This window comes from Leptidea sinapis, chromosome 9 (assembly GCF_905404315.1).
Source record: "Leptidea sinapis chromosome 9, ilLepSina1.1, whole genome shotgun sequence".
NCBI classification, from domain to species: Eukaryota; Metazoa; Arthropoda; class Insecta; order Lepidoptera; family Pieridae; genus Leptidea; species Leptidea sinapis.
Genome location: NC_066273.1, coordinates 1,070,362 through 1,092,390, shown reverse-complemented (window position 1 = coordinate 1,092,390; position 22,029 = coordinate 1,070,362). Strand labels below are relative to the sequence as shown.

At 33.3% G+C, this 22,029-nt stretch overlaps 1 protein-coding gene across 2 annotated transcripts in view; it reads left to right on the top strand.

The window, feature by feature from the left end:
• Positions 1-22,029, top strand: part of LOC126965838 (titin homolog) — a 97,452-nt gene that overhangs the window by 11,980 nt on the left and 63,443 nt on the right. For both annotated transcript variants that reach the window (XM_050809599.1, XM_050809598.1), the window contains exon 2: positions 5,487-5,639. The gene's annotated coding sequence lies outside the window, so the exon portion shown is untranslated. The remainder of the gene's footprint in view (positions 1-5,486; positions 5,640-22,029) is intronic.

The following is a 22,029-nucleotide window of genomic DNA, read 5'->3' as shown; positions in this document are numbered from 1 at the left end:
ACAAACATAATAATTAGAAAACCGAAAACACATTGGTACATGGCGGATGAGAATCGAATCAGGGGCTCCGTGGTGAAAGCCAACGGCTTAGATTATGGCGTCATCGACGTTTGATAATATATTTAAAATAATTTTTTGGCATACAGGTCTGTTGTGTTATGTGTATTCGATTTGGTTAAACTGAAACCCGACTGAACGAATTTTAAAAAATGATTTGCCTATAAAACGTTATTTTACCGGCAATTGACAAGAGTTTTTCCTTGTAGGTGCAAGTCATTATAAATTTGTCTATACAAGTCATTATAAGTTAGCCTATACAAGTAATTATAAATTTCCCTATACAATTCATTATATATTTGCCCATACAAGTCATTATAAATTTGTCTATACAAGTCATTATAAGTTAGCCTATACAAGTAATTATAAATTTCCCTATACAATTCATTATATATTTGCCCATACAAGTCATTATAAATTTGTCTATACAAGTCATTATAAGTTAGCCTATACAAGTAATTATAAATTTCCCTATACAATTCATTATATATTTGCCCATACAAGTCATTATAAATTTGTCTATACAAGTCATTATAAGTTAGCCTATACAAGTAATTATAAATTTCCCTATACAATTCATTATATATTTGCCCATACAAGTCATTATAAATTTGTCTATACAAGTCATTATAAGTTAGCCTATACAAGTAATTATAAATTTCCCTATACAATTCATTATATATTTGCCCATACAAGTCATAGTAAATTTGTCTGTACAAGTCATTATAAATTTGTCTATACAAGTCATGAAAACTTTTGCCTATTCAAATCATTAAAAATTTTGCCTGTACAAGTCATTATAAATTTGTCTATACAAGTCATGAAAACTTTTGCCTATTCAATTCATTAAAAATTTTGCCTGTACAAGTCATTATAAATTAGCCTATACAAGTCATTATAAGTTAGCCTATAAATGTAATTATAAATTTACCTATACAAGTCATTATAAATTTGCCCATACAAGTCATAGTAAAATTCTCTATACAAGTCATTATAAATATTGCTCCTACAAGTCATTATAAATTGGTCTATACATATCATAAAACTTTGCCTCTTCAATTCATTATAAATATTGCCTCTACAAGTCATCATAAATTTGTCTATACAAGTCATAAAAACTTTGCCTATTCAAGTCATTATAAATAAGCCTATACAAGTCATTATAAATTTGTCTATACAAGTCATACAAACTTTGCCTATTCAAGTCATTATAAATAAGCCTATACAAGTCATTATATATTTGTCTATACAAGTCATAAAAACTTTGCCTATTCAAGTCATTATAAATAAGCCTGTACAAGTCATTATATATTTGTCTATACAAGTCATACAAACTTTGCCTATTCAAGTCATTATAAATAAGCCTATACAAGTCATTATAAATTTGTCTATACAAGTCATAAAAACTTTGCCTATTCAAGTCATTATAAATAAGCCTATACAAGTCATTATAAATTCGCCTATACAGGTCATTATTGGTGAGTCCAAATAAAATCGATATGACACGACCTTTAAAAATGCGTAATAATTATTCAGGTATTCCATTAAAAATGTATTACTAACGTGCTTATTGGGCAAGTGTGTCCCACGTACGTAAAAGCACCCTTCACATATAAGTCCGAATCAGCGAATCCATGGATCTCACAAATAATAATAAATATATTTTTAGAAATACCTTGATGACAAGCATTGCATAACGTATTTAGTTATGTACATCTTAGTACGAGACTGCTATCTTGAGGAATATTCATTTTAGAATTATCCGCATAACTCTAATAATTTTACATGAATTATTCACGTCTTTTTAATGTTAAAATTCAATTATTTATTATTTAATAAGAGTGTTATTAAATACTTAGATCTACTGTAATGTTTAAATTCGTAATATTACGTATGCAATTAAAATGCTATATAACTGAAACTTAAATGATTATTTATTTTATTCTATACACGTTTATTTAACGAAGTCATATTTGAATACCTTAGAAGTTAATGGCGGATAAATAAAACCTGATTTGCATTGAAACTACATAAAGCAATAAGTAATCATGTATCTATTTTATAAATATAAAGTATGTAATTATAAATAAATCGTGGTATTTAATATTATTTAAATACTTCGAAGTTTTATCAGAATTACATGTCTCACTGAATATTAGGTAGTTGAATGATACTCACAATGTATAACCTACTAAATTAAGAACTAGAGAGAAATAAATATAATTTTATAATTATTTAATTAATGTTTCCGACTACAAAGTAAATTGACAAGCTCAGGGTACATATTGTCAACAATATCGGACATATAACACAACGTTATAATAATATACCTGTGGGAGGCTCCTTTGCGCAGGAACCCGGCTAGATTATGGGTATCACAACGGCGCCTATTTCTGCCGTGAAGCAGTAATGTGTAAACATTACTGTGTTTCGGTCTGAAGGGCGCCGTAGCTAGTGAAGTTACTTTGCAAATGAGACTGAACATCTTATGTCTCAAGGTGACGAGCAGAATTTAGTGCCGCTCAGAATTTTTAGGTTTTTCAAGAATCCTTAACGGCACTGCATTGTAATGAGTAGGGCGTATCAATTACCATCAGCTGAACGATCCTGCTCGTCTTGTCCCTTATTTTCATTAAAAAAAACATCTGGGAACCACCTGGATAATATTATAACTTTTCGCAAATAGTTTCCTTTTTCAAGACGATATAAACGTAGGCAGATATAGAATTAATTAATATCTATAAAGTATACTTTGTAAATTCATCTAAATTACATGAAAACTTGATGATCGAAGCATTCTGTTCCGGGTCGGCACCTCTACCAACACGAATTGATGTTAAACAATCATTTACAAACGTAACTGATTACGTAAAGTTTGGTAACTAACAGTCAGGTGGCGACTGCCCGGTACCCGGTAGGTCGAGCGATTCAACGAGGTCAGACTAAACTGTCCAATATGACATTTAAATCATGTGATTGAAGAGCATTCACAATATGTTTAGTGTGACGCGGTAAAGAGCTTGCATCATCATATTGTAGTCCTGTGTTTGGAAATTCTATCAGCTCTTTTCTTGTATTTGGATTGTATTTATCGGACGTTTGTGTAAAAGGCAATATTTGTAACCAATCATAACAATCTAATAGCGCAAAAAAAAGAATGCTGGGAGAGTTTCTTGCGCCTCTTCTTCTCTCTCAGAGCGCCATTTGTTTCCGAAGCGGTAGTAGTATCTATTATATTAGAAATGACATCAAAAAGAATTCTAAAGGAATCAATTTTGAGAAAATAAATGCCTTTTATGCCTTTATGCCTTTTAATAAAAAAAGCAATTTTTGAAGTTATTATTCTTTTGACGCGATACCTTCTATATTACGTATAATAGCCACATACTTTTTTTCTCGCGGTTAGTAATCGGTGTACTGAACTAAATTTTGTAAATTTTTACAAAACATTAACTGAAGGTCTACTAGAAAAAGGTTCCCGTGGGTACATGTCTGCTAGTCTGTAGAACTTGCAACCATATTCCCACCTCGCGGGGCGTTCGACACAAAAGACAAAACCTTCTGATACAAACGCCTGCATGTCTTCAACCTTATATCATTATGACGTCACTAAGGTCTGTCCCTATCTCAACACGCGGGATTATAGCGATTTTAATGCGCTTATTACGCAGGTTTCTACGATATTCAAATCATCATCTTGTCCTTCGAGAAGTCTCCGATCATTTTTAAAGCTTGGCAAAAATCTATCAGAACACCACAAAGTCTCCATTATATTCTAAACAATATCCTCAATGAGGTATCAAAAAATATCTAGTTACAGTTCATAAATTATCTCACAACATTAATATACTATTAGCGAGCGCCCGGGGTTTTTCCTGCGTTGATTTCATCGCAATATTTCAATTAAATATTTTTTTTAAACCGATTGGAATGAAACATACATAAAATATACGGGGACATTGGCATAGTACACAAATAAAAAACAGATTGTTTAGCTGATTGACGAACAGAAGCAAACAGAAAAACCGACAAATTATTCAAATGTATATGTAAAAAAGATATATATATCTGCACCAAGCATGATACGGTTAAAAAAATTAATACCCACTGGTATTGTCAAATTTGTGGTCTCAATAGACGTTTTAATCTTTGTATATAAAAATTTATGTCACAACTGCTAAACTAGTGAACTGATTTTAATCAAATTTTGCTCATTGTGTGCAGTTTGATCCAACTTGAGACATGGGGTAGTTTCTATTTCGATTCTCTTGAATTATTAATCACCTTAATTATTTTTATTTAAAATTTTATTTTTGTATGAATAATTCAATGTGATAAATTTTTGACGCACAGTTTGACAGTTCTGCTGTGAATTTAGGTTAGTTTAGTAATATAATAATATGACGTATTTTTTCTTTATCATTTAGCCACAACGCGTGAAGGGTATAATAACTAGTATATAGGATAAAAGTTAACCGTATGAAAAGAATATAAATAAATTCATACCACGAATAAGATAAACATAAAACTTTTGATTCTGTGTAATTGCGTTTTGTATTATAATGCAACATATATTTATATACATTCAAAAATCCATTAACAATTTGCATATTCGCTATGCATTTAACTTTTTATTTTGCGTTTGTGCGTTTAGAAACCAGTTTTGTTGTCCGGCGAAGGAATATTCCACAAAGAGGTGTTTGTTTCCAATAATAACATAAGTTTACGAGATTCTGATGACGTCTTTAATCTATTTATAATTTTGGGAATTTAGAAGTTGTTTTATTGTTTTTTTGAAGTTGTGTTTGTTATTTAGAAGCTGGGAGAGTTTCTTGCACCGTTTCTTCTCTCTCAGAGCGCCATTTGTTTCCGAAGCGGTAGTAGTATCTAGTATATAAGAAATGACATTTAAAGAATTGTAAAGTAATCAATTTTGAGAAAATTAATGCCTTTTATGCGTTTATGTTTCTGTAACAATTAATATTTTAAATTGAAATATAACAAACATTAATTCATAAATTTTAAATTTTCATTTCATATATACATTTGAAATATTATTGATTAGATTATACGTAAAACTTTCTATGGTAACTTAATTAATAAGATGTTTTATGGGTCCCAAATCGAAAGAAAAACTATCCTATCTCTTAAGGTGGACTAAACTGAACTCATGAAGTACCTAATCCCCGTAGTTTAGGAGTTCACTGGAGACAAACATCAGGCCACTGGATATATATATATTAAGATAAAGATTAGTTAGTTCTACTGGTAATAAAGCATTAATTATCCATATTAATTGCACTAAAATATCCACAATAATCTACATAACGTGTTGAGTATAATTAGATATTTTTGCTATTACTACATCAGCAATATTGTGCTTACTCAATTTACTGACACACTTTAACTGAGTGTTATTTTTGTTACAGGTAGTGAGGTGACTCGAACATCTGTGTCAGTGCATAAAACTAGTAATATAATATCGATATGTTATCGGAGGTACAGTGAATTATCGAGTGATTATATCGACTGGATAACTTTACGACACTGGCGTGAGCAATACCAGCCTTCTATATTGTTTGGTAAGTATTTCGTGAATTAGTCTTATATTGTCAATCAAATATTTGATAACGAATTCATTGATGGTCGTTATGTGGTCTACCGCCGTGATCGCCATACTTCCAGTAATAGCAAGTTGGATGGCGGAGGAGTTATGATAGCAGTAATGAAAGACATAACTTCAGCACGTATCAGTCGTTATGAAAGCGAATGTGAAGATCTATGGATAACTATAGAGTTGAATCTGAATAACATCCTTAAAAAAATAACAATTTGTGCTGTCTATTTACCTCCACCTGTCAAACTTCACACTCAAGCTGCTTTTATTAATAACGCTAACTCTGTCATCGATCATACAGAAGAATTAATTATAATTGGAGATTTTAATCAGAGCTCAATTATCTGGTCACCCTTAAACAACAGTACATACACTCTACCATCATACCACCACAATCCCTTAAGTTATAATTTGATTGATTTTATCTCTACTAATAATTTATACCAAATCAATAATATTCAAAACGCAAACGGCAATATATTAGACTTAGTACTTTGCAGTTTCAACTCTGTAAATATAAGTAAACCATTACAATTATTGTCTAAATTAGATCCGTATCATCCTAATCTCGTTTCAAATCTAAGTTTTCCCAACCTTACCTTCCTTAAACCTAAGCCCCGTAGCGATTATAATTATTTCAAAGCTGACTCTATGATGCTATTAAAAAAGAATTAAAGAGCTATCCATGGCAGGACCAACTAAAAGAAAAACATGTAAATGAAATGGTTTCAGTCCTATATAACAAGTTGTGGAAAACTATATCAAAATATGTACCAAAGCGCAAGGTGAAAACTTCCAGATATCCTCACTGGTATACTGGACAACTAATAAAAATACTTTCGGAAAAAATAAAGTCCGTGCAAAATATAAAAAATATAGAAACCCGCGGGATCGACTGGAATTTGAAATCCTCCGGGATCGGTGTCACTCCTTACATGATCATTGTTTGTCTGTTTATAGGAACAATATTGAGGACAATATAACAAAAGATCCAAAGGCGTTTTGGCGATACATTAAGGATAAAAAGAAAAATAAATGTAAACTACCTGACAGAATGACTAAAGACGACTCCGTGGCAAATACCGGCCCTGAAATAGCTAACCTTTTTGCCTCCCACTTTTATTCAGTGTACTCTAATATAAAGACTTCTACACACAATCACCCATCACAAATACTATCAGACACACTCATCAATTGTATTTATATAACAGAAACAGATATTATTAAAAAAATCAAAAAAAATAATATTTTTAAAGCTAGCGACGATATCCACCCATTTTTCATTAATAAATGTAGTACTGTTCTCTCTTTTCCTCTGTTTCTAATTTTTAACAAATCATTACAAGATGGCATATTCCCGGAAGTATGGAAAGAAAGCAAAATAGTGCCTATATTTAAAAAGGGCGACTTATCGAAAGTAGAAAATTACCGGCCAATTGCAATACTATCTTGCCTTGCCAAGCTCTTTGAATCTCTTGTTACTCCTACCATAACTAGGCATATCAGTGCCACTATTTCAAATAACCAACACGGGTTTTTCAACGGAAGATCTGTCCAAACAAACTTAGTTTCCTACGTTTCCAATATTTGCAGTGACATAGATAAGGGCCATGAAGTACACAGTATCTATACAGATTTTAAAAGCGCATTTGACAAAGTTGACCACAATTTGCTTACACTGAAATTAAAAACCGCCGGTGTATGTGGTTCACTTCTTAACTGGCTTATATCTCATTTAGGAATGAGATCCCAAATAGTGATGACCAACGGTTATAAGTCACATACTTACTATGCAACCTCTGGTGTGCCACAAGGATCCCACCTTGCACCAATCTTATTCTTGTTATTTATCAACGATATTAGTTCAGTAATACTCCACTCCAAGTTCTCTATATTTGCGGACGATTTGAAGCTTTATGTTACCGCATCCCCTGTCTCCTGTGCACAACTACAAGCCGATTTAAATAGAATATGGACATGGTGTAACACTAACAATATGTATTTAAATATCAGCAAGTGCTTCCTTATAAAATTTACCCGCAAAAAGAAACCATCGAATTTTGTTTACACGTTAAATAATACAGAGATACAAGAAGTAAGTGAAATCCGTGATTTAGGTGTTCTTATCGATAATAAACTCACATTCAATTCGCACATAGACTCAGTCGTTTAAAAAATCTACGCAGATGCTTGGCTTTATGAGACGCAACACCAATAAATTCCGTCGTGTAAAAACCAAAATACTACTGTTTAATGCTCTGGTACGAACCCATATTGAATACTCAAGTGTTGTTTGGAATCCTTTCTACAGTTTGCAGTCGCAACGCATTGAATCAATACAGCGGTCTTTTTCGAGACATATAGCTTTTTCAACACCTGGAATATCTTATAGATGCCCTTATACCCAACGCCTCGACTTCTTTAAACTTCATTCACTAAAATCTCGTCGCAGCTACCTAGATTTATTATTTCTGCACAAAATAGTTAATAATAAAATAAATAATTCTGACCTTCAAGAATGCATATCCCTCTCAGTACCCTTTAAATACCCAAGACAGACGATATCCAAGATCTTTCACATTCCTTACTGCAGAACAAACATTGGACTCAACGCCCCCATCGTCAGGCTTTGTAGATTATACAACGAAGTTAACTCAAAAAATTCAGAAATCGATATTTTCAACGATAATTCAAAAAAGTTTGTAAAAATTCTCGCACATCAAGCTAACCTGTGATTTTTTTTCCAAGTAGTATGTACCTATATCCTCTTCATTATAAAACCACATAAATTATATCCTTACTTTATATATATTTTAGTACTTAGACATTTTTGACAGTATAAATCACACTGTTCACTTTTACCATTGAATGATGTGTTCATCTTTAATTGTTACATATATCAGAATAATTGTACCTAGCATAAGTTTATATAAGTGTGTAATATATGTAATGTTGATGATCCAAATAAATAAATAAATTATTATTAGTATGTATGTAGTACACACGGACTAGTAAAGAAATAAGCACTCCGTGTCACCTTACATAACAGTGTAGCACCAAAACAAGCCGATCAACGTGTAAATACATAGCCCCACGCACACACTTACACTACGACAGGCCGATAGGCGGCCATTATGAGAATTATCATCGTCTGTGACAGATCAGTTTGCGTCTCAATAAAATATTTTAAAAATGCCGTCGTGCGTTGTGAAAAAGTGTAAAAACGATACTATATAAGCATTTGTGGCCATATATGATTATTTAAGAGAGAAAAAATTGTGTAACTAGTATCCCCCGTAACCGAACACACACTAGCATAACGGTCCATCACTTGCTAATAAAGGCATAAAGGCATAAAAGGCATTTATTTTCTCAAAATTGATTCCTTTAGAATTCTTTTTGATGTCATTATTATTTGATGTTAATATCACGGCATATCAATATAGTATATTTGATCAAAAATACGTTGCTATGTCACGGCAACGGTTACAATAGCAAAGTTACCATGGCAACGGTTTACAAGGCAAGCAACCATTTGCTTAATGTTGGGTGTAGGTGTCTTTGCAGATATTGTAATAAGTAGATTTTATAATATTTTGGATAGGATTTCCATAAAATCCGTTAGCAGTGAGTGTCTATATCGCGAAATGGGAAACGATGCAAAAATTCAATTCGATCGTGTATAAATTGTGTTAGAGTCGGCCTGTAACTCTTTTTTCCTACATGTTCGCCGGTTCCTAGTGCTTCGGACCTTTCCTTTTTCCAAAACGTCTTCAATTTAGTCGACGAATGTTCTACGAGGTCTCCCACGACCGACTTACCCACACACACTTGCCATTTGTCATTTTTTCTTCACTCATTTGCTCCACGTGTCCAATAAATGTTCAATATATAACATGAGAATTATTAAGTACAGAAAGCTCGTTCAAACTGGTTACTGTATCCGCGTGTACGGTTTTGGCGATGCAGTTTCACTACAATAATAATTACAGTGTTTCACTTAATGCATTCCTGAATATTACGTCAAGACAAATTATACTAGATGTATTCACACTTCCATTTTTGGAAATACAAGATTGAACTTTAGGCATAGACTTAAAATATTATACTTGTGTTAAAACTAACTAAGTACGCAAGGGAGAAGACCATCTCTAACGGAGATGCAGCAAAAATAAAGCGAAGATAATATTGTTACTTAATAGCCGAAACACATGATCCAATTTGGTACGGGTGAATCATCGGACGCGGTCTGGTACCGGACTTTATTCGTTGATATGTCGTATTGTCCATCGCACAAAATTATTATTACTACCGGACCATAACCGGTCCGTGTCGGACCAATGGGTGCGGGGTGGCCACCGGACGATCCGATGGTCCTCCGTACCAAATGCGACCATGTTTAGGCTATTTTCAATTTACTAAATAGAAATGAAGATTTCATATAATTTTAAAAACTATTTAAACTATTCATAAAAACCTACTTATATAATATACAATTATATGCATATTACTTTTTATTGCTACTACGACGTAAGTTCGTTCGCAAGGCACTATAAAAAAAAATAAAAAACATTGTAAAGGCTCTTGCAACAACTTAACAACGGCGTGTTAATATCATATCTCCCTCTCATACAAAAAGAGACAACTTAATTCACACGTAATAAATTAGACATTATAGAGGCTATAATATGTATAAAAGCTACATTAGTAACGCAGTGCCACATTCCTTCGACATCGATTATTATTATCAGATTGTACCGCTCAAGGGTTACCAATTAGTTATTTAAAAGTCCTCACAAACTGACTGACATTACAATATAAGTCCGGACTGTTTGGTTTAAATTTCATTTCTCGTTAATATTAAATACTTATTCGATATTAATTAATATGTTGTATTTATATTTAAGTTATAATTAAAAGTACATGAAAGGACGCAGGTCCACGCAGCGCAGGGCAGAGCAGATTTTGAAATATACGTACGTACTAAGAGCTACGTACATTGCGGCGCAGCTGCGTTCATTTAATTGAATTAGTGGTTAATTAATTAATGCCGAGAAATTAATAGATTTTCATATTATGTATGTTGAATAAAAATAGCCTACAAGCGACTTCTTGCTACCGCCTCAGCTTACAAAGAAACTGCCCCTTGTGTCTTTAAATAACGCTCACCTCATCCTAATTCTACGAACTCATTTTACTCGTCAACGAGAATACGTTTAACCTTTATACGACGGAAAAGCGTTCTTGCTGCGTCGCAGCATACGCTCGTGATCTATGTCTGCCTCCCCTGCCCTGCCCTGCAAAAACTGTACTGTGTTGTGCTGCATCACCTGCGTCTCAGCATACGTTTAGCCTAAATGTCCGGCCATGTCCGGATTAATCCAGGTGGATGCTAACCCCGCGTATGTTATGTAGAGAAAAAAGTTTTTATTTCAATAAGACTTACAAAAACGTCGCAACGATATCATTTACACCGATTTCTCCCATCCGAAGTTAGAAAAGAATGGACAAAAACTGAGTTTATATTTTGGCGACTTTTATCTCAAAGTCCTCTTAGATCCGTTTTGAGATTACGTCTTGGGACGCCGTCTGGGAAACGGCTATTAAATCAATATGGTGGCTTTTATTTTCGTACCAGGCTTTAGAAACCTGTTGATTAAAAGACACTTACGCCAGGTCAGCACGAAGGTTGTTAATTAAATTGGGTGTTGTTTATTGTTAATATTATATTTAAAGCGATGTCTTCACTCATACCGTATAATATAATTATTAACTATATAGTTAGTTCAAGTTTGGGATGTTGTTACTAATTGGTACTCTTTGAAACTGCGAAATTGAATTCTTAAATAATTTTATTACTAGAACACTACGATATCCCAGGCTCCTATATGTTATATATCATCGAAATTTAAATAATTTTATGTACGATCTTACTGCGATTTGAAATATTTTATTTAGCATTTTTATAGCCTTTCGTTCAGCAAACCTAACATACATGCCATTTTATAAATTTAAATCAACGCTGATTTATGCTAAAATATAAAACAAAAATAGGTAATATGGGACATGCTACTTATTATTATTATAGGTAAAATAAGTTTGAAAAACCGAATTGAAAAGTCGTGCATCTGCAAATATGTAAGTAAGGGTGCATGGCAATAAGTCCCGGCCGAATCAGATTCTTGAAAAAGAATTGAATTCAAAAAATTAAAAAGTTCAAAAGTTTTGAAATTCAGGAAAACTCTTACTTTCAAAATATATGAAACTGTCAGAAATAATACATCATAACTCTGTACTAACCATGATGACATGTAGAGACAGATCGTCGGCGAAACAATTTTCGTAGTCAGTGAAACACACAAATTGCAAGCTCATTAAATTACACATTCAATGCCAGCAATTGTATGTAAGAGTTATTTTGATAGCAATATAATTTAGTTTTAATGTTGTAAAATAACGCATCCCTCCTTCAGCTTGGCTCTTGTTACTGATAGAAGAATAACACAAACGTCGGATAAAAAAGTTTATTCGATGATTGCATTTTCATTCTTGTTTTATACTTTCCTTTAATTTTAAAACTTCAATAATTATAAACACGAAGTCATTTTTAATATGTTTGTATTGTAAATAATTTATTGTCATTAAAATAAAAAAAGGCTTCTTATTTCATCTCATCTGCATACGAACATATCGTGTACAAAACTGACATCTGACACAACACTTTTATATCTCACAAATTTAATTTGTAACAAAAATTTATGGACGATGCGGAACTCGAATCCATGCTGTTCGGGTTCCGTCCAAGTGCTACTACTACCTGAGAGTTGAACGAGACATACCAAGATTTACTTTCGATGCGTCACTCGAACGGTTGGCTCAGTTAGTAAGAACCCGAGTAGCACAGGTTTGAATCCCGCATCGTTTATAAATTTTGGTAACAAATTTCATCATCCTCATCAGCCGGAAAACGTCCACTGCTGGACAAAGGCCTCCCCCAAAGATTTCCATCACGATCGGTCCTCCGCTGCCCTCATCCAACGCATTCCGGTAATCTTGACCAGGCCGTCGCGTCGGTCCATCTTGTGCCTACCAATACTGCGTCTTCCGGTACGTGGTCGCCATTCGAGGACTTTACTACCCCAACGGCCATCTGTCCGTCGAACTATGTGCCCTGCCCACTACCACTTCAGTTTCGCAATCATTTGGGCTATGTCGGTAACTTTGGTTCTCCTACGGATCTCCTCATTTCTGATTTGATCTCGCAGGGAAACTCCAAACATAGCCCTCTCCATTGCTCTCTAAGCAACCATGAACTTTTCATAAGTTAGCGACTACGTCTGCGTACCGTAAGTCATCACTGGCAACACGCACTGGTTGAAAACCTTCATCTTCAGACACTGTGGTATTTGGGACGAGAAGATTATACGGAGCTTCCCGAAAACGCTGCCCATCCAAGTTAGATTCGACGAGTGACCTCTTACAGAGTGTGAACTGTTTCAAATTTAATTTGTATAATTAATCCCAGAAGAAAGGCATATCACTTTAAAAATAACAAATTGTTTAGATTAGTAAAAGAATCATAGATTGGTTTTATTATCAAAGTTGTTTGGCACGTGGCATTATAAAACCACTTTCTGGTCGTATCTTCCAGTAATTTCTCAAATGTCAGTGACCTTTATCTGCGCACAACACTGGGAGTGAATGCACTTGAGTGATAAAATAAGGTGTCTCGTATAATATCAACATGCAGATCGGCCCAGAGAAAGCGCAGACCGACCAAACTGGATAAATTCACTTTTTTACTTCACACCTACGTATTGCGTAACTTTTAGCTTGTGAACTTATTGGTAAACGTCATTTAAGTGGAAATTTTTGAATTCAAGTCTTCTGTACATTTGGGATGGGGATAAAGCCACTGAGCTCGCGTGATCGACACGCCAAAGAGTATTTATTATATGTTTTTTTGTACTCCAAAAAGACGCTCTAGGCACACATGCTTATTTCCTATTCCTCTGGTGTCGTCAAATTACGCACAACATACTATTATTACTCGGGTACATAAAACCTATAATAATAAGTATAGTTGATATTTTCCATCTCAATAAACTAAAATTCAAAAATGAGATATTAAGAATATTAGTTGAAACATAATTTTATGATTTTATTAAGATAGTTCATTTAAAAAATAAATATTATTTAATAAATAAATGACATAGAGCGTATGACACAAAAAAAAACAATTCGTATGAGGAATTTTTAATGATCGTCGTTCTATATACATATATCTTTTTTCCGTCACGTATTTGATATTCGACTAAAATTTGAAATATCAATAAAAATACGTGCGTTATTTTACGGATTTTCAGGTGTTCAGATTTTCAACATTACTTTCATAATTACAACAGTTCTTACAATATTATTGTCATATTCAAAAACTGATACGATAAACCTAAAAAAAAAATCCCACAATAATTTGATTTCAAATCTGTCAATTAATGTCAAATGCGAGATACAAATTTAAAGTGGCGCTGTCTACCGCGCATGCGCGATCCCGCGTGCGCTTGTATTAATGAAAAGTTAACTTCATTTACAGATGAAATTTAGTCGTAAACATAGACTGAATTTTGAAGCCAATGTCATGAAACGATTTAAAAAGTTTTCATTGCAATACAGTTGATTTGCTTGGAAATAGTCATTACAAAACGACCTGTTGGAATGAATAGTTCTGTGTTTGAGGATTTGTATTCAGTGAATTACGAAATGGGAGTAGAAAAACGCTAAAATATGAACCAACATCTAGACTTAAAGAGGCGTTATAACGTCGATACATAATGTATTTGTAAGTGCTAATGGTTTATTGTAGTTCGGTTTGTCCACCGCACGATAAATTGTAACTGAAATTCAATTACTGTACCCTGTAGGAATGTGAATTGTCGTTGCATAAAGTGCTTTTATACAGCGATGGAAAGCTCAACGGCCCACATAACTTCGGACTTGTTCCGTTTTACATAATCTCGCTGCAACTCGGTGCATTTTATGACACTTTACTTTTCAATATTAAATGATAAAGGCAATGGTCTTGATTGCGAAACCACAGCTGTTATTTAAGACTACAATACATAAGCATTTTTCTGTGACTTTACGCGCGTATTGTTCAGAATTAAATTTCAAATAATTTAACCTTTTTGTTTGAGAACCGATTGATATAAGAAACATTAAATCTTAGAGAGAGCTTTCCGGTTTCACCGTTTCTAAGATAAGAAAACAGACAATCACGAGAAATACTAACAACTATTTTTTGAGCACGCTTACATAGATACGTGGTGTAATTATATATTTAAAAAAAATGTACAGACACGATTTATGTATTAATTGAAAGCAGTGAATGATGTAAGACGATAAACATCGCTTTGAGTGCGTGCGAAGATTAAGCTTAGCTCGCCCTTAAGTCCACCATAACGACGACTTAAAACTCAGACTATAAGCCGAACAAAAAGGAGATCAACAATTCCTTGCGTCATCACAACAGCTGTTTTGAAGTTGCCGTACTATATATATATATATATATATATATAGTACTGTCTGCTGTCACTCATAGTTGGCACGCATTGATATTGGAATAGTTTACCGCGAAATGAGTAGGTATCATAGGGACGTGATTCGCGTCGCATGTCAGATAAGTCAAAAATTATAAAACCCGATTCGGGTCGGTCAGCGAAATAGCGGATAATGTTATAATTTAGTCTACTTTCTATTATAAAATATTTATACATAAATGAAATTTGAAAAACAAAATTTTATTTGTGTATTAATTCTAGAAGTGAGTTATCCATTGCTCTAAATTATTATTATTACCATCTGGACAAAGTACGACGCCGGACCAAATGGTGCCAGGCGCAACGGACCGTGTCATGGTCCGGCCGTACCAAATCCTACTATGCATTTGGGCTATAAGAAAACTCAGCGGAAAAAACACTAAATATATAGCACGACTAGGTTAGTAGTAAGAAAGTATTACAGTTTATTAGTAATAACAAACATCTGAAGTAAGGATTGCACAGTAGGATGGGATTATATTTTTAGGCTTCTGCTGCCAACCAAACAACTGGCAATTTGCAGTTATTAAAATGTAATCGTATAAAAGTTGTTTATTAGCATAGGCCGAGGGGAGATACAAATAAATTGATGGAAAAGGTCAGATAATTATCAGATCGGTAGCGAAATACTAAACAGGGACCAGAGAGACAAGAATAAGAGAGTTAGAATGAATTAATTGACACGAGTGTTAGAAGTCAGAGAAATATGGAAATTATAGTATTTTTATAGCACTTAGTAACTTGACTTTGAAAACATTAAAAGCTATTTGAAGCAGTTTCATGCTGCATTTAGTGCTCGACTGACAGTGAGCGCTGACTTCGGTCAAGCGTAGCTATAATAATGAAAACATATGAACACGTACAGTCCAGAGTGCCAAGTGTGAGATTATGATATGATAGATTTTATATATGATGCTTTTCACTAGATGGCGCTCTTCCGACGCCATACTAATCGTAGTTAACTTTTAGGCGTTCGAATTGGTAAAAAATCTCACCCATGGCACGCAGAGCTAATGAATTGCTACGCGCGTACAGCTACGACGAGCTGATAAGAATCGTCGGTCAAGCTCATGTTTGCTGTCAGCTGAGCACTAAACGCAACATGATCAGCGCGTATGGTACGCGCTACGCTCAACCGACGTCAGCGCTTACCGTCAATCAAGCACTAAATGCTACCTAAACTAGATGCAATTAAAAAATTAAGAAAAATAAAACTCAAGTCCAAATCTATATTTTAAACCGCCTCTTAATGAAGAACAAAATGCTTGATGAAACTATTTTTAGAAGTATGAGTTGTCTGATGCTAGCGTCATCAACGAATCTACGATGGAAATAATCGGAATCCTCCATTTTTTGCAGGATATCTTTGTCCAATAGTAAACTCGTGATTATGTCAAAATAAACTTCGAGGTCACTGCTGATTCGTACCGCTTTCAGTCAACTAGATTAAACCGCTTTCAGTGTTCTCAAAGCATGAATTTAAAACCTATTGGAAAGATATAGTCGTAAGTAATAAAAAACAGCTCTCATTTCAAAATCAGACAATTTCGAGTCCAAGTCGCCCTATGCTTATAAAAAAGGGAAAAGGTGTTTATTCATTCTTCATAATAAATAAAATACTCTAAAATAATTAAATATATGTTTAAGCATGTGCCAATGAAACCCTTTCATGCCATACCTACACTGCCATACACGACACGGTTAACTTAAATAAAAATTTGGACCACCGTTCCTTCCATAAAGACATATTATGAATATACATACCAAAGTTCTTGGTTCCAGATAAACGGAAAATACCCTATAAATTTTAATTCATTTGAGAGTGTTGAAATATACGCTTTTGAGGCATAAGCGGCCTGGTTTCTTCACAGCTTCGAAAGACTGTAATAGAGTATGTCGTAATTTCCTCGTCGTGTTCTCTAGATAAAGAGTAATTACAGACAGACGGTCGGAGGGACAACAAAGTCATAATCAATCATATATGGGTTACATTTTTCCTTTTTAAAGTACGGAACCCTAAAAAAGAATTTAGAATTAACAAAATATGTTTAGTAACTTAATGATAAAGTAACAGCTGAATCATTACCACAAAACTGGACACTTAAGATAAAATTTATGTGCTTATGAAACGTTTCAATATTTAACGTGAATCATGTGAGTACTTAACAAAGATTATTTGGTGTTAATTAAATCAAGCGACAACAACAAATTTTGAGCACAAAAGGAATCTTGCCAACTAGTAAATTCACCCTGGTTTGTTCGCAGACACATCATAACTTATACATTTCAACCATAAAGAAAGAAATAAAAAACACAAGACGATAAGCCTTGGCCATTCACCTTAATCTGCTAAACTGCTTGAGTTCACTCAAACCGTCAGAAGGCCAAAAAGAAACCAAAAAGAAAGGTTGGGCATACAAAACTGCACTGATGCGGTTTGAATTGAAAAAAAAAAGCGTGGGATGTAGAAGAATTATTATTTTAATAATATCTTAAAAAGCACCCCACGCTTTTTATAATGAAATATATAATATTTTTTTACTCTATTTTCATTTTAAATTTATTTTCTATTTTTTAGTTGAATTTTATATAAAGCGTGTTCTTTAGTTTTTTTTTGTTTAAACTATTATTTATTTTTCATTTTTAAGTTATTTTTTTTAGATTGAATGAAGGGATTTTAATATTTGCTAATAAAAATATTTTAGTTATATTGAAAGATCACTTAATTCAGCTAGCCCGAGATCCCCGAACTAGCTCTTATAAATAGCTAATTAGCTCAGTTAAATCACGCATTAATAATTTATAATGGAAATATAAATTCACCGCCATCTATTCGCTTCTAAACGAATTAAAATACTTTAATTTTGTGGAATTGTCTTGACATGTCGCGCGTTTCCTTTGTAGTTTACAATAAATTACTAGATGGCGCTTATTAGTGATTTATTTATTTAAAAATTATATAAATTAACAAAAATCATATTTTGCAAATTGAAAAATTTAATAATTTTATCAAATTAGTGTAATGTCATCGGTCCTCGATAAATGTACAAAGTTTGAACGAAATCTAGCCGTTTAAAGTAGGTCAAAATCGCGCCCAAAGAAGTCGGTTACAAACATACAAACATACAAGTGAAGCTAATATAAAGCGTGTAAAAACAGATACTCCTATTTTATTTATATGTGTGTATAGATTACTATTATTTAGATATTTAATTTGAACATTATTCTCGTAATCCGGAAATGTATTGAAGGAAAGTAAAATAATCACGTGATGTCTAGATCGTTCTATTGTACAATATTGCGATGTATATTGGGTGATTGGTATAACAAGGTCTTATAATATTTATTAACACTGCAGGTAAAATTTAACTATAAATAAGAAAATATCATAACAATTGTCTTAAATAAGTCTGCAGACAACTTCTTCAAACATTGATGACGCGAAAAAAGGAAAGAAAGGAAATTAAGCAGCAGTGGGAATAGTCACTCAAACGTTGCTGTGGAGGACCTTCAGACATATAGAATGAAATGTAGTTAAGTTTCCGGAAGATCATACAGTAATGTTATTTTGCAGATCCTTAAATAATTCAAATTCTACTTTTAAGCACCTTCTAAGATTTATCACCATAATCATAGGCCTCCAACAACAAAAGACTTCCACGACGACCAATCTTACGCATCCCCGCTACTTTAAGCAAGTCAAGCAGTCCATATTTTGCTAGTCACTCTACTCTCTCGGTTCTGTGAGCGATGCAGCCTGCCCATGATTACCACCAATCTTAGTAATTTTTTGCACTATAGACGTTCATTGTCTCTACAGCGAATATCCTCGCGCTAAGAAAGTCGTTGAGCGACTTTGGGCTTCTGTATCAGAACAACAGTGAAAGACCACTTTTCAGATACATACAACTAGCAATAATACCATAAGTCTTTCGATACTGAGGTATATTTCACTTCTAACAGAAGATTCAATATATTTTGTATTGTGAAATATTTACTCAAAAACTGCTAATAAACTCGTCACGATTTTCGTGATAGCTAATGACACAAAATGTGTGAATTACAAATTGAAGGTAATAAGCTATATTTATACTAGTTTAAACTTTATAAATAGTTGACTAAAATGTTCGTATTTTGATAAGCCTTCTTGCGTATATAACTGCAACTTCTTAAAACTATTACGGAGAAATAATAAATATTATTTAATCCATTGATAAAAACTACAAGTACACAACTCTTTAATTTTTGGCACTTCAGTTTTCAATAAACTTTATTCTTATTATAAAGTATTAATTACCACATGTGAAATGATAATTTATCCAATTATACTATAAAAATATTTCAGACGTTTTCGTACTTATTTTTATCGCTTTCTGGAAACAAATTCACACAGGACACCCATAATGTTTCTTATTTATAACGTCTTATCTTCCTAACACAAAACAATACCTTTATTATAGCTGTTTTGCATACGATATGTGCTCATTGTGGATTCTAAACAAACCTTATGTAATAATAAAATTATGTATTTTATATTCTTGGTATATAAGAAGCCTTCGCATAGATTTTAATGGAATGGTAATTGAAGACTTACAGATACTAAAATTTGATTAAGTCACCAATAACATATATCTTTAATTGAGAAGATCTTCACATTATAGTTGTTTTTATATATTTTATGAAGTAGTTTAATATTGCTGGAAATGAGCTATAAAAATCATTGTTTTGGCTTTAAAAAAAATATATGCCGTGAACTATTGCGACATACCATCGAACATGGCCTAGATGAAGGTGAGGGTGCATAACCCCAGCCCGCGCGTGCGTTATAACGTTTGGGGTTAAGCGCGACCTCCGTCTAATAATCTAAGCTCATGGTCCTGGAGGTCCTTAGAACATGGATGTGGTACGGCCGGACACTTCAAACCAATTGATCATATCGTAAGCGATACGCTTATTATATAAATGCGTTATTCGCATCCCGTACTTCCGACTGGTTTTTCATAAAAAAAAAACAATTAGCATTTAAAATGAAGTGACCAACGGATACCAGGACATCAGAAAGTCGTCGGAGTCTTTATACGTTTATGGAGTGACAGCTTTCCCGTGTCTGGTCGTCAACCGCACCCGTTTGTCAATTAAAAGCGAAATTACGAGCTACATAATATTGTACATACAAAGACCGGCCTGGGCAAGTGTAGGAACTTCAAACACTGAAGAAATATAGGAACTTGTTCTGTGAGTAATAAAAAGTGAATTTTATAATAGTTTGTTTTTATGTTAGCTATCAGCGGCGTAACTCAGAGTTCATAGCGGCAGTCTTTTATTTTTTTTTATTTAACTACAATTCTTACTTCATGGCCCATTCGTTTGTGAACAATTTGTAACAGTTTGGTAACCCCGCCCGAATCTTTCGTTAGATGCGCGTTAGGTTTGATAAATTTCTAGATTTACGCCGGCGCCAGTTTTAACTTACCACATATTTTATCAGGTGAAGATGATACAAAAAAAGCACAAAACATGAATGCTGGGAGAGTTTCTTGCGCCGCTTCTTCTATCTCAAAGCGCCATTTTTTTCCGAAGCGGTAATAGTATCGAGTATGTTAGAAGTGACATCAAAAATAATTGTAAAGGAATCAATTTTGAGAAATTAAATGCCTTTTAAGAAATTCTTGCGCATCTTAAATTTTCGCTTGGTTGGACGCCGACGCCACCACAAGAATCTTTTAAAGCAATATACTATTCTTTCATCAAGCCATAGACGCAGTTTAATTATATCTGTTTTTCCCAAAATTGGGAAAAATATGTTTGATAATTTAACAATTACATCCTCTGAAATACTTCATTGAATAGATTTTCATATACCAGCGCGTGCTACACGCTCTCAAAATGTATTTCATATCTCAAACACCAGGAAAATACTGGTACGTGCGCCACTGCACAATATGTTTGCGCTCCAAACTCAAGATTAAAGGATGTAGATATGTTTTCGTGTTCCTCCAAAACTTACAATAATATAATAATAATTGTTAGTAATTGTAACCGTTCACTGCTGGGTGTCAACATTATCAACGAGTCAACCGAATATACACTATTTTCATAGAATCATTGGCATCGTGGAATTTGATTAGTTAATTTCCTTCGATATGCCGAGTGAAATACGGGGTACAATTACCACACTCTTATGTTTATTCGATTATAATTAAATAACCTAGATAATTTATACGTCTAGATACACTCTTGTTGTGAGACAACCGATAAAAGCAGGCCAGGAATATTATTTTATTTATTTAATTAAATTGCGTTACATGCGACTTAGTTAGTGTTTAGTGTGCGTGACAAGCTACGTTTTACACTCGTGATTTGTATGACACTTTGTGCTAGTGTGCGTGCATTGCTCAAAATAGAAGTTAATTATAAATTAAATATTTTTTATTTTTTCAACGTTTTCACAGCTGTCATAGTCTATCTAAACGATCTAAGTTAAATAACTAATTTTACAATAAATTAATCAAAATCAAATAATATAAAGATCATTAATTAACTTATCTTAATATTATTTAAGAGATTTTCACCTATGTATTGTCATCAAGATATCTCTTGAACCATATGGTGTACAGAGATGAAATTTGGTAGGAATATTTGGGCGAGTAGAGGTCAGCTAAGAACGTATTTTACGAAATTCCACCCGCAAGAGTGTTTTTTTATTACAAACAGAACAAAGTCTGTTGGCTCAGCTAGTATTTATTATAATAATAATAA